The sequence below is a fragment of the Lactuca sativa genome, chromosome 8, assembly GCF_002870075.4.
Source record: "Lactuca sativa cultivar Salinas chromosome 8, Lsat_Salinas_v11, whole genome shotgun sequence".
NCBI classification, from domain to species: Eukaryota; Viridiplantae; Streptophyta; class Magnoliopsida; order Asterales; family Asteraceae; genus Lactuca; species Lactuca sativa.
The window spans coordinates 36226271-36236483 of record NC_056630.2 but is presented as its reverse complement, the minus strand read 5'-3'; the positions used below and the strand labels follow the sequence as shown (position 1 = coordinate 36236483).

At 43.1% G+C, this 10213-nt stretch overlaps 1 non-coding gene across 1 annotated transcript; it reads left to right on the top strand.

The window, feature by feature from the left end:
• Positions 1-407: 407 nt before the first annotated feature.
• LOC111908523 (small nucleolar RNA R71) lies at positions 408-514 on the top strand. Its single transcript, XR_002855894.2, has one exon. It is a non-coding gene; the product is annotated as a small nucleolar RNA R71 (small nucleolar RNA).
• The last annotated feature ends 9699 nt before the right edge of the window (positions 515-10213 follow it).

Sequence of the window (10213 nt, the reverse complement as noted above, 5' to 3'; positions counted from 1 at the left end):
TTGGTTTCCTCTAGTCCTCATCAAACTTATCCCCACCAAAGTAGCACACTTGAACCTTTCTGTTCCCATATTCATCTGCATTGCAGTCCTTTGTCAAGTGTGGACCACTGCATCTCTCGCAACCCACTCTTATGGCATGTATCGATTGGTCCATCTGTGTTATCCTGCGGTCCATATTATTCAGCATGGCCATGACCGCTGCTATTTCTTCAGTTTGGGCCCCTACTCCGCCTTTGATTCCTTCTTGCCTCGGATTGTGGTATTCGCGAGAATGCTTCGCGAATTCTTCAATTAGATCCTTGACCTCCCTTGGATTTTTCTTTGTCAAAGGTCCTTGAGAATCAAGGAGTTGTCTTGTCATCACATTGACCCCGTCATAAAATATTGACATCTCTTGCTGCACATTTAGGTCATGTTGAGGGCAATTTCTGAGCAAGCCCTTGTATCGCTCCCATGCTTCGTATAGTGACTCCCCCGGCTGTTGCTCAAAGTTGGCTATTGCCTTCTTGAGTTTGGCTATCTTGGATGGCGGGCAAAATTGGTCCAGGAATTGCTCACGCATTTGAGCCCAAGTGGTGATTGTACCCGGTGGAAGTGCTTTCAACCACTCTTTAGCAGCTCCCTTGAAAGTGATGGGAAGCATCCTAAGCAAGACTGTGTTTCTATTGACATTAGGGACATTGAAGTAATCCGCAATGTCGTTGACTTCATCTAGATGCTTAAAAGCATCCTCATGATCTTTCCCGAAAAATGGGATGTCCTTCAGTGCGGTCAATATGTGTCCCTTCAGCTTGAATGTGGTAGTGGCAGGTATTGCGGGTTGGACTAAACTTGGACCCACATCTTCTCGGATCCGCTTCTTGTAAGCTCCCATGGACATTTCTTCAATCGCTGCCATCTCGTTCCTTGGCTCGTTCTCGGGTTTGCTCGTGTGTTCTTCAAATTCCGGCTCAGTATCGTATTCGGACTCGGTTTGGACGGGTGTCTGATCCAAGTGCTCAATATTGCTCTTGTGCCTCGCGGATGAACCTGAATCTCCTGTCTTTCCTGACTTCCTTGAAAAATCCGACTTCAATTCTTGCAAGGGCGTCTTTTTCTTGTGAATTGCAGACTCGGGATCTTCAAGTGGTGGCACCAAGGGCGTGTTTGAGCCGCTGGTCATGAACTCCTGCAATTTGCTAAACTAAAAACGTAAAACTGGACTAAAATAAGAAAAATAAAAAACTGAAATCTCAGCTTTCACGTCGTGAGTTTATTAAAACTCACGTCGTGAACTCTGTGACAGAAATAGAAAAAAATAAACTAAGCTAAGCTAGCAAAAATAAATAACCAATTAACCTTTTTGCAGATTTTATTCCACAAAAAGGGGCGATTAATCTAATGCAACTAAATAAACTAATAATCTAAACCGTTCCCCGGCAACGACGCCAAAAACTTGATGTGCACAAAAGTACTCACTAATTTTAATATTTATAACCTAACGAACTTAACTAACTACGCACTTATAGGCAGTGTACCTAGTCAGATTACAGTATAGCTTGGGTAAGTCGGGTGTCGATCACAGGGAACGGTGTTACTGATTAATTTACTTACTATTAAATTAACCTAATTTTTAACAAGTTTAAAGGGGGGTTTTACCTGATTTTACAAGATCAGATGAACTTAAATTCAAATTCAATAATTAGAAACACACACTCTTGTTTAGTTTGAATCCATTTCTCTCTTATGGCTAGCTAATGATTATGGATTATTAAGCTGGTTTTTAGTTGTATTAGTAATTTAGTTCTAACTTACCAATAATTAACTAATTCATGTTAAACCATGTATGTTCACACATAATCAACACATAGCTAATTATGAATGTAAATATGCTATGTAAGATTTGTTATATAAACGCAATTATGATCACAATACACGTTCTCTAGCACAGCTAAGCTTATTTATTCTAATTACTAACTAAGATTGGTCAATCCTAACTCTAACAATTCAATGTTCACTAAACCATTAGGTAAACAAGTTCATGCAGTTTAATGGTCACTAAGCTACACAGAACATGCAATCAAGCAATTAGATAAACAAACAGTAGCATGCTAGGTTATACGAATCAAACACAAGCAATTTTTACCAACTAAACTTAATCCATAAACATATAACTATTCATAAGTTTAAAGCTTCATCTAGCTAAACAAGAGTAGCTAGATTCAGCTGCTCATCATAGCAACTAAACCAACACAGCTAATAATGAAAGACATGTTCTTATTGAACTAAAATATAAACCTTTACTCCTTTTGGTGTTGAAAACCCTCTTCTAGAACCTTTCTTTTGCTCCAAATCGTCCTCTGGAATTCCTTTCTTCTGCCAAAAGGTGCCTCTATTCGTACTGGTCAAGGATTTATATAGTTGCTGATATCCATAAATTCACGTAGTGAATAGTAAACAATTCACGTCGTGAGTTGTAGATAACCGTGTCTGTCAAGGATTCCTTCACCCGCGTACATATCTTCTAGAACCAACGATTCACGTCGTGAATCCTTTAAGTCTCACGTCATGAATAACCTTTTTCCAGATTTACTTCACTTTTACTCTTTTAATTCCCAAAGTTTCTTTTTTTAACGCTTTCAGTCCCCTTTTCTTCAAAATGTCTTCTTTTTGGCTGTAAAATAACATTTAAGCTCATAAGTACCATTATTCTAAACAAATTACCAACTTTTTAATAAAAATGTACTTAAATATTGCCTAAAAATAAGTATAAATATGACAATATCAAAATACTCCACACTTAGGCTTTGCTTGCCCTCAAGCAAATTTAAATTTAATCCTTGATTACTAACATCACATGGAACAATCCGACTCTAGATCAGCCATTATGCCAAGACCTCAACGCATGCATTTGTGTCTAAAATTTTCCTAAAGTACCCCCATACTTTAAATACTCACAATCTTCATAAACACTCGCCCACTTTTTCCGAACAATGCTCATTTTATGCAACCCTTCGAATCCATCCGCAGAAAACCTCCTTATCCTCAAGGTATTTTTAGTTGAGTAACCTAAGCGTACATGATCTAGAATTACAATCATTGATACCACTATGGAGCTCTTTTGGAATTCTTCACTTCCTTGATAATTTGATCTTTGATTTCTTTTAAATTCACCACCTTATTTGATTTGATTTCTTGGTATCTTCAACTTTTTGGATTTCTTGGAATTTTGATCTTTTGATCTTCACTTTATTTGCTCCAAAATTCTTCAAAGTTTTCTTGTAATTCTCTTTTTTTTATTATTATTACATGTACCTCACTTTTTCACTCAAAACCTACATGCTTAAGCAGAGGCGCTCAACCTCAACCTTTATTGGTTAATGATAATAATTTTCCTGGATACATTTCAGGTTTAGGCTGCTAAACATATTGCATCCCTCAAACCAAGCGGGGTCATGTTTTTGTTCCATGATTTCACTAAAATAAGGGAGGCCACAAATGCACTATAACGTATATTGGCTCAACTAAACATTTGAACTTTCATCGGATCATCCCACACAATACTAGCAATTATAGCTCAAATTATTATTACTAGATTTAATTTTTTTTAAAAAAATTTCTATTTCAAAATTTTCAAAATTTCAATTTTGACTATGAAATTCTATGGTTATCTAGCAATTTACTTTTTCTACCCCTACCCCACACTTATTTCATACAATGCCCTCATTGTATGCATCAAATTTAGAGAAACTTAAAGAAAAGGGAGAAAAAGGAACAGACTCCCCTGGGATAGTGGCGTGAACATCTCCAAAAGTGTTGAAAACGTGCATCTTGAATATGGACTCTAAAAATAGAAACTTGGTTTTTGAACTCGCGAAATAAGGAGTGTACCGGCAAAACATGAAATCGAGCCTTCAATCGTCTTCAAATATGGTGTAAGTCTCCAAAAGTAGAATGACCAATGTGGGAAAGCATATGCCACATTGCATGGTGGTAAAAAAAATGAGCCAAAATAATCTTGAATATATTGACAAGAAGAATAGCATCAACCCATAGAAGACTAAAATGTCAAGGGCCTGGAATCTTGTGAAAATCTAATATTCACGACGTGAGTGAGAAACAATTCACGACGTGAGATCGAAACTTAGCGTATTCTGAAAACCTCCTGATAACTAACTCACGGCGTGAATAATAAAAGTTCATGTCGTGAAAACTGGACTAGCAGAAAACACTGCCCAATTCTTCTTTTAATGTCTTAATGTATTAAGACTCTGTCAAAGTCATCAGTTTATGACTCTTTCGCTGACACTCCACTCTCTTAACTCACTCCACACTTATTTTGAAAATATGGGTCTCGACTCTCGGCATTAAACACTCCCAGCTTAAAACGTACGCATTCATAACTAGCTATCCCTCCTAGGTGCTCCTTAGCAATTTCTGAGAAACAATCAACAACGAAGAATAAAAGTAACATAATATTCAAAGTAGTTCTTACAATCCCATAAAAGCAAACTAAAAACAAACTAAAAACAACTCAAACAATATAAATAATGATCAATCATCCTCCTCATTTTCATGCGCTCCACTGGTACCAGCTCCATCACCTCCACGACCACCATACTCCGACCATCGTGGGCAAATTGGGTTGACCCATCAAATACTTCAAGCTCTTGTGGTCCATGTATATGGTACACCGAACCCTATACAGATAGTGACGCCAAATCTTGAGAGCGAACGCTACTTCCCCCAGCTCTAGATCGTGGGTGGGATACCTCGTCTCATAAGGCTTCAGCTGCCTCGATGCGTACGCTATCACATGCCCTCTCTGCATCAGCACCGCTCCCAGCCCCGATATCGACGCGTCACAATACACCACAAAGTCCTCCATCCCCTCCAGAAGGGCTAACACCGGGGCTTCGCACAGTATCTGGCGAAGTGTCTCGAAGGAGGCCTGCTGCTCTGGGCCCCATGAAAAAGCAACACCCTTCCGAGTCAATCTGGTGAGTGGCACGATGACCTTGGAGAAATCCCTGATGAATCTCCTATTATAGCTAGCCAACCCTAGGAAACTCCTGATCTCGGTGGGGGATCTCGGCACCTCCCAACTCATCACTACCTCAATCTTGGTCGGATCGACCAATATCCCATTCTGGTTAACGAGGTACCCAAGGAACTGGACCTCTCGTAACTAGAAATCACACTTGGAGAATTTGGAGTAATGTCTCTCCAATTTCAAAACTCCAAGGATCTCCCTCAAATGCTCCTCGTGCTGCTCCCTGGGTTTCGAATACACCAATATATCGTCGATGAACACGATCACCGAGCGGTCCAACATTAGCCTGCACACCTGTTCATGAGATCCATGAACGCCGCCAGTGCATTAGTGAGCCCGAAGGGCATCACCACGAACTCATAATGCCCATAACGAGTCCTAAACGTTGTCTTCTAGATATCCTCATCTCGCACCCTCATCTGATGATATCCAGACCTCAATTCGATCTTGGAGAACCAAGATGCTCCCTGCAACTGATCCAACAAATCGTCAATCCTCGGCAACGAGTAACGATTCTTAATCGTCAACTTGTTCAACTCCCGGTAATCAATGGACATCCGGTGTGAACCATCCTCTTTCTTGACAAAAAGGATAGGCGCTCCCCACGACGAGTTGCTCGGGCGAATAAACCCCTTCCCCAGCAGCTTCTGAAGCTGCGAGGATAACTCCTGCATCTCTGGAGGTGCAAGGGGATAGGGAGCCTTGGCGATAGGTGCTGCCCCAGGAACCAAATCGATACGAAATTTTACCTGCCTCTAAGGAGGCACGCCCGGCAACTCCTCCAGGAAAAGATCCGGGAACTCTCGCACTATCGGAACCTCATCAACTGACCTCGGCCTCCCTGAATCAACCCTCGTACCCAGAACGTGTACCCTCGCTGTATACCGTAAGAACTCCCCTACTAGGTTCTCGTATGGTCACCAGCTGTCTCTCGCAGTCGATAACCACTCCAAATTTGCTCAGCCAGTCGATGCCCACGATGACACAGACATCTCCCATCGCAATAGGAACTAAATCAATCGGAAACTCAACGCCGAAAATCTTGAGTACACACCCTCGGATCACCTCTGTGGCATACACTGCCCTCTCGTCAGCTATGGAAACTCTCAGAGGTCGACTTAACGCCTCTCAGATAATACTAAGGTGCTGACTAAAAGCCAAAGATACAAAATACCGACTCGCACCCGAGTCAAATAACACCAAGGCAGGTACAGAACTCACAAGAAAATTACCTACGCATAACATAATATAAACACAATATCTTAAACATCAAAATAAATACATGAAAGAATACATACCAGCCACGATATCGGGCGCTGCGCGGACCTCCTCCGTGGTCAACTGGAAGGTTCTCCCTCGTGCCTTCGGTGCCTCAGTCTTTACTGGCCGGCTCTCGATAGCTCTGATAGCAGCAGGGGCGGATCCCTGAGGTGCTCCCTGTGCTGATCCCCGTAGCCACGGACACTCTGCCTTCTGGTGTCCGGTCTGGTTGCAGTGGAAACAGACTGCGAACCCCTTGGGGCAATCCTTGGCCATATGCCCCTCCTTTCCACACTTGTAGCAAGACACCGCTCTGCAAACCCCATCATGACACTTGCGGCACTTGCCACAAGTGCAGCCCTTCTGGTTCCCTGATCTGGGATCGGCAGGCTTTGCCCACTTGGCTGTTGGCTGAGGCTGTGCCGGTCGCCGATCCCTCCCCTGAGACTCTGCCTCCTCCCTAGCCTGAGTCTCCAGCTCTATCTTCCTCTTCCGAGCATTTGCCTGAAGCTCGGCAAATGTCATGTACGACGAGTTCGCCGCGAACTCTCGTATATCCCTCCTCAAAATGCTCAGATATCGGATCGTACGTGCCTGCTCGGAGGACACGTGCTCTGGGCAGAACATTGCCCGCTCATGGAACATCTTCGTAATCACTGTAACAGACTCAGTACCCTGCTTGAGGGTCAGAAACTCCTGGCCCAAACATTCCCTCTCCACCTGGGGAACGTACTCATCTCGGAACATAGTAGTGAACCTCTCCCAGGTCACTGCAGCAAGCTCAGCAGGAAAATAGTGCGTCGTCACAAACTTCCACCAGGCCTTCGCTCCCAAGCGAAGCTGGTTCAGCGCGAACCGGACTCTCAAATGCTCTGGACAAGAGCACGTAAAGAAACACCCCTCGATGTCTGAAATCCACCTCATCGCCGCAATCAGATCCTGCGTCCCATCAAACTCTGGTGGTTTTGTGTTGCTGAACTCCCGGAATAGCAACGCATCACCACCCTGCGGTCTGGACGCAGCTACAGCTGCAGTGGCCGCAACAATAGCAGCATCAGAAAGAGCAGCATATCGCTCATCGAAAGTCTCTATCAGCATGGTCTTGATAGACCCAAACATCTATGGTATCTCTACCCTGATGGCCTCAGCCACCTCCTCATGAATGATCGTACGGATCTCCTCAACACTAGTACCGCTGCTCTCTAGCTAGTGTGTGGCGTTTCCCAACCATGATCTCTCCCTCTCTCTGAAATACAACATAAAAATATCAGGGACTCGCTCGAGTATACTCACACTCGAATCCTCCACCCTACTTGTTCCTCGGTACTCTATGGATTCTTACTTGGACTGTGCACTGACCCGGTGTTTTCAGTAGTACGGGCCCAATAGTACCGTCCACACCGCATCAGCATTCATCCCAAGTCTTCCTCCCAGAGTCCCAAATCCCAAATACTCTACTCTCTTTTAATCATATGCTACTCACTAGCAGATCTCTCATAAGCTCCTCGCTGCTATCTAAATACTCTCAAACATCCCTAGCAGCAAAACTCCTAGATTAAGGCATCACATATTAGGCCACTCTAGTCCTAATAAGAATACCTAGTCTACTCTATCATGCATAATATAACTCATAACACTTATTGCAAGGGTATTTTCAGAAGTCACCGTTCGGGCGCTGGCTGATCGTACACACGGCTTTGCTCTATTTGTCTCAAAACTCTATTTACTCTTTTAAAATTGTTTTGTTATCAAATTTTTTCTCAAATCCTCAGTTTGAGTTCAGATACGCCCGAAGATGCACCGGAATCTCTCAACCCAAGGCTTTGATACCAATTTGTAACACCGTAAAAATTAAAACAATTTTTCACATTTTTAAAACATATTTTTCGTTCACAATTATTAATAAAATCTCATTGTATCATATCTTTGTTCCACAAAACATTTCCCAAGATCAAAATACATAAACCTCCATGTGTGTGTACGAATCATGTCGGCGCCTTCCCGCGCTCCTCACTAGTACTTGAAACACATAACGCAAAACACTGTAAGCACGAAGCTTAGTGAGTTCCCCAAGAAACCACACATAACACAAACAAGCCACTCGAGGCTATAACTCTGTGGGCCCTAGGGCCCTAACTCTGTGGACCCTCTGGTGCTAACTCTGTGAACCTTCCGGTTCTAACTCTGTAAACTCTGGAACATACACAACATAAATCACATAGAAATAATGCAGTGCATGACAATCACATAAATAGCATACATGATACTCTGTCATATAACTCTGCATACAAGATACTCTATCATATAACTCTATTTACCACTTTAGGTAAAGTATAGTGAGAAGACTCACCTAGGATGTCTCGGTAATATCTTGCTCAGGTAACACTGATCTAGCCTCTGCCTAAACACATAAACGATCATCCCAATTAATAACGGCTCTCCAGGCTAGACTAAATCCTCACACGTCCTTTAAGTAGGCTAAAAGACCATTTTACCCTTCAAATAGTTCACAAGTCCAATTGTTGACCATACCCTAAAAGTCAACAAAAGTCAAAGGTCAACTCTTTGACCAGACTCACCGAGTGCACAACTGTGACTCGGTGAGTTCGGTCGCGAACTCAAGTCCTCAAACTCCCCAATGACTCACCGAGTCACTTCCCCAACTCAGCGAGTCACCAACTGAGTGATTCATTGGAGAAAAATGTCCTACTCGCCGAGTCTGTTCTTGGACTCGGCGAGTTCATGCCATGCTCAAACTCAAATGACCTTCCTGAGGTCAGATCCGTTCCTCTAACCCATAGATATGGCCTCCTTAAGCAAGATAAGCACGTAAAGTTTGGATCTTGATGCCCAAGCAAGGACCTAACGGCTCTATCTCAAGAAACGGCCTCAATATGCCATCCTAAGCTCATATCTCCCAATGACACCCATAAAGATCAAGGAGTTAAGGTCTCTGGACCTCTTTGGATCTAGATCCAAAGTCTCAACACAAGAAGGGACCAATTGCTTCACAATTCGTACTCTAAAGGAGCTAGAAACCCTAACTCTCAAGATTAACACCAAAACTGAAGAAGGATCGAATATGTACCTCAATATGAAGTCCCTAGGCTTTGAAATTCGCAGAATAGCACCCTCTTCAGTTCCCTCTTGCCTTGGTCACCTTCTTCTTTCAAAAACAGCCGCACAAGGATCCAAAATGGCCTTTTCTTCCTCAAAAACACTCTAGATATCTTAGGGTTTCGCTCAGGGGTCTGGTAGCTGCAATTGGTGGCTATAAGCCCCTTTAAATAGGTCTCAAACCCCGGGGATTAGGGTTTCATTAAACAGTACGGACTCGCCGAGTCCGATCATTAAACCGGATAGATTTCACGATCCTACTCGGCGAGTCTAAGCGTCAACTCGCCGAGTCCCTCCAAAATCTCCAAAATAAATGAATAATTAATGTACCTGGAAATCCGAATGTTACAAGTCCAATAGTCAACCCTTAGCCAAGTCAAAGTCAAAGTGAAAGTCTAAGTCAACTGTCAAGGTCAACAGTCCATGTTGACCTCAACTCGTCGAGTACCCTCGGCTACTCGCCGAGTTCCTTGTATAACCTGCCAACCAGTCGAGTCACCTGAGAGACTTGTCGAGTTCCTAGTATTTGCGATCGATAAATCTCTTGTTAACCCGTCGAGTTTCCTTACAACTCCCCGAGTTCGTGCAAGTCCATAGGTTGGGAAGACCCTAGTTGACTCGCCGAGTCATTCGACTGACTCGCCGGGCTCAAGGCAATCTTCATCGAACTCGCCGAGTCACTCATCTGACTCTTCAAGCCCACGACCATCTTCATCGGTTTCGCTGAGTCGACTATCCCACTCTCCGAGTCCCTTCAGACCTTCATCCATACAGATGCATTTTAAGCCAAGTAAAGGCTCCACA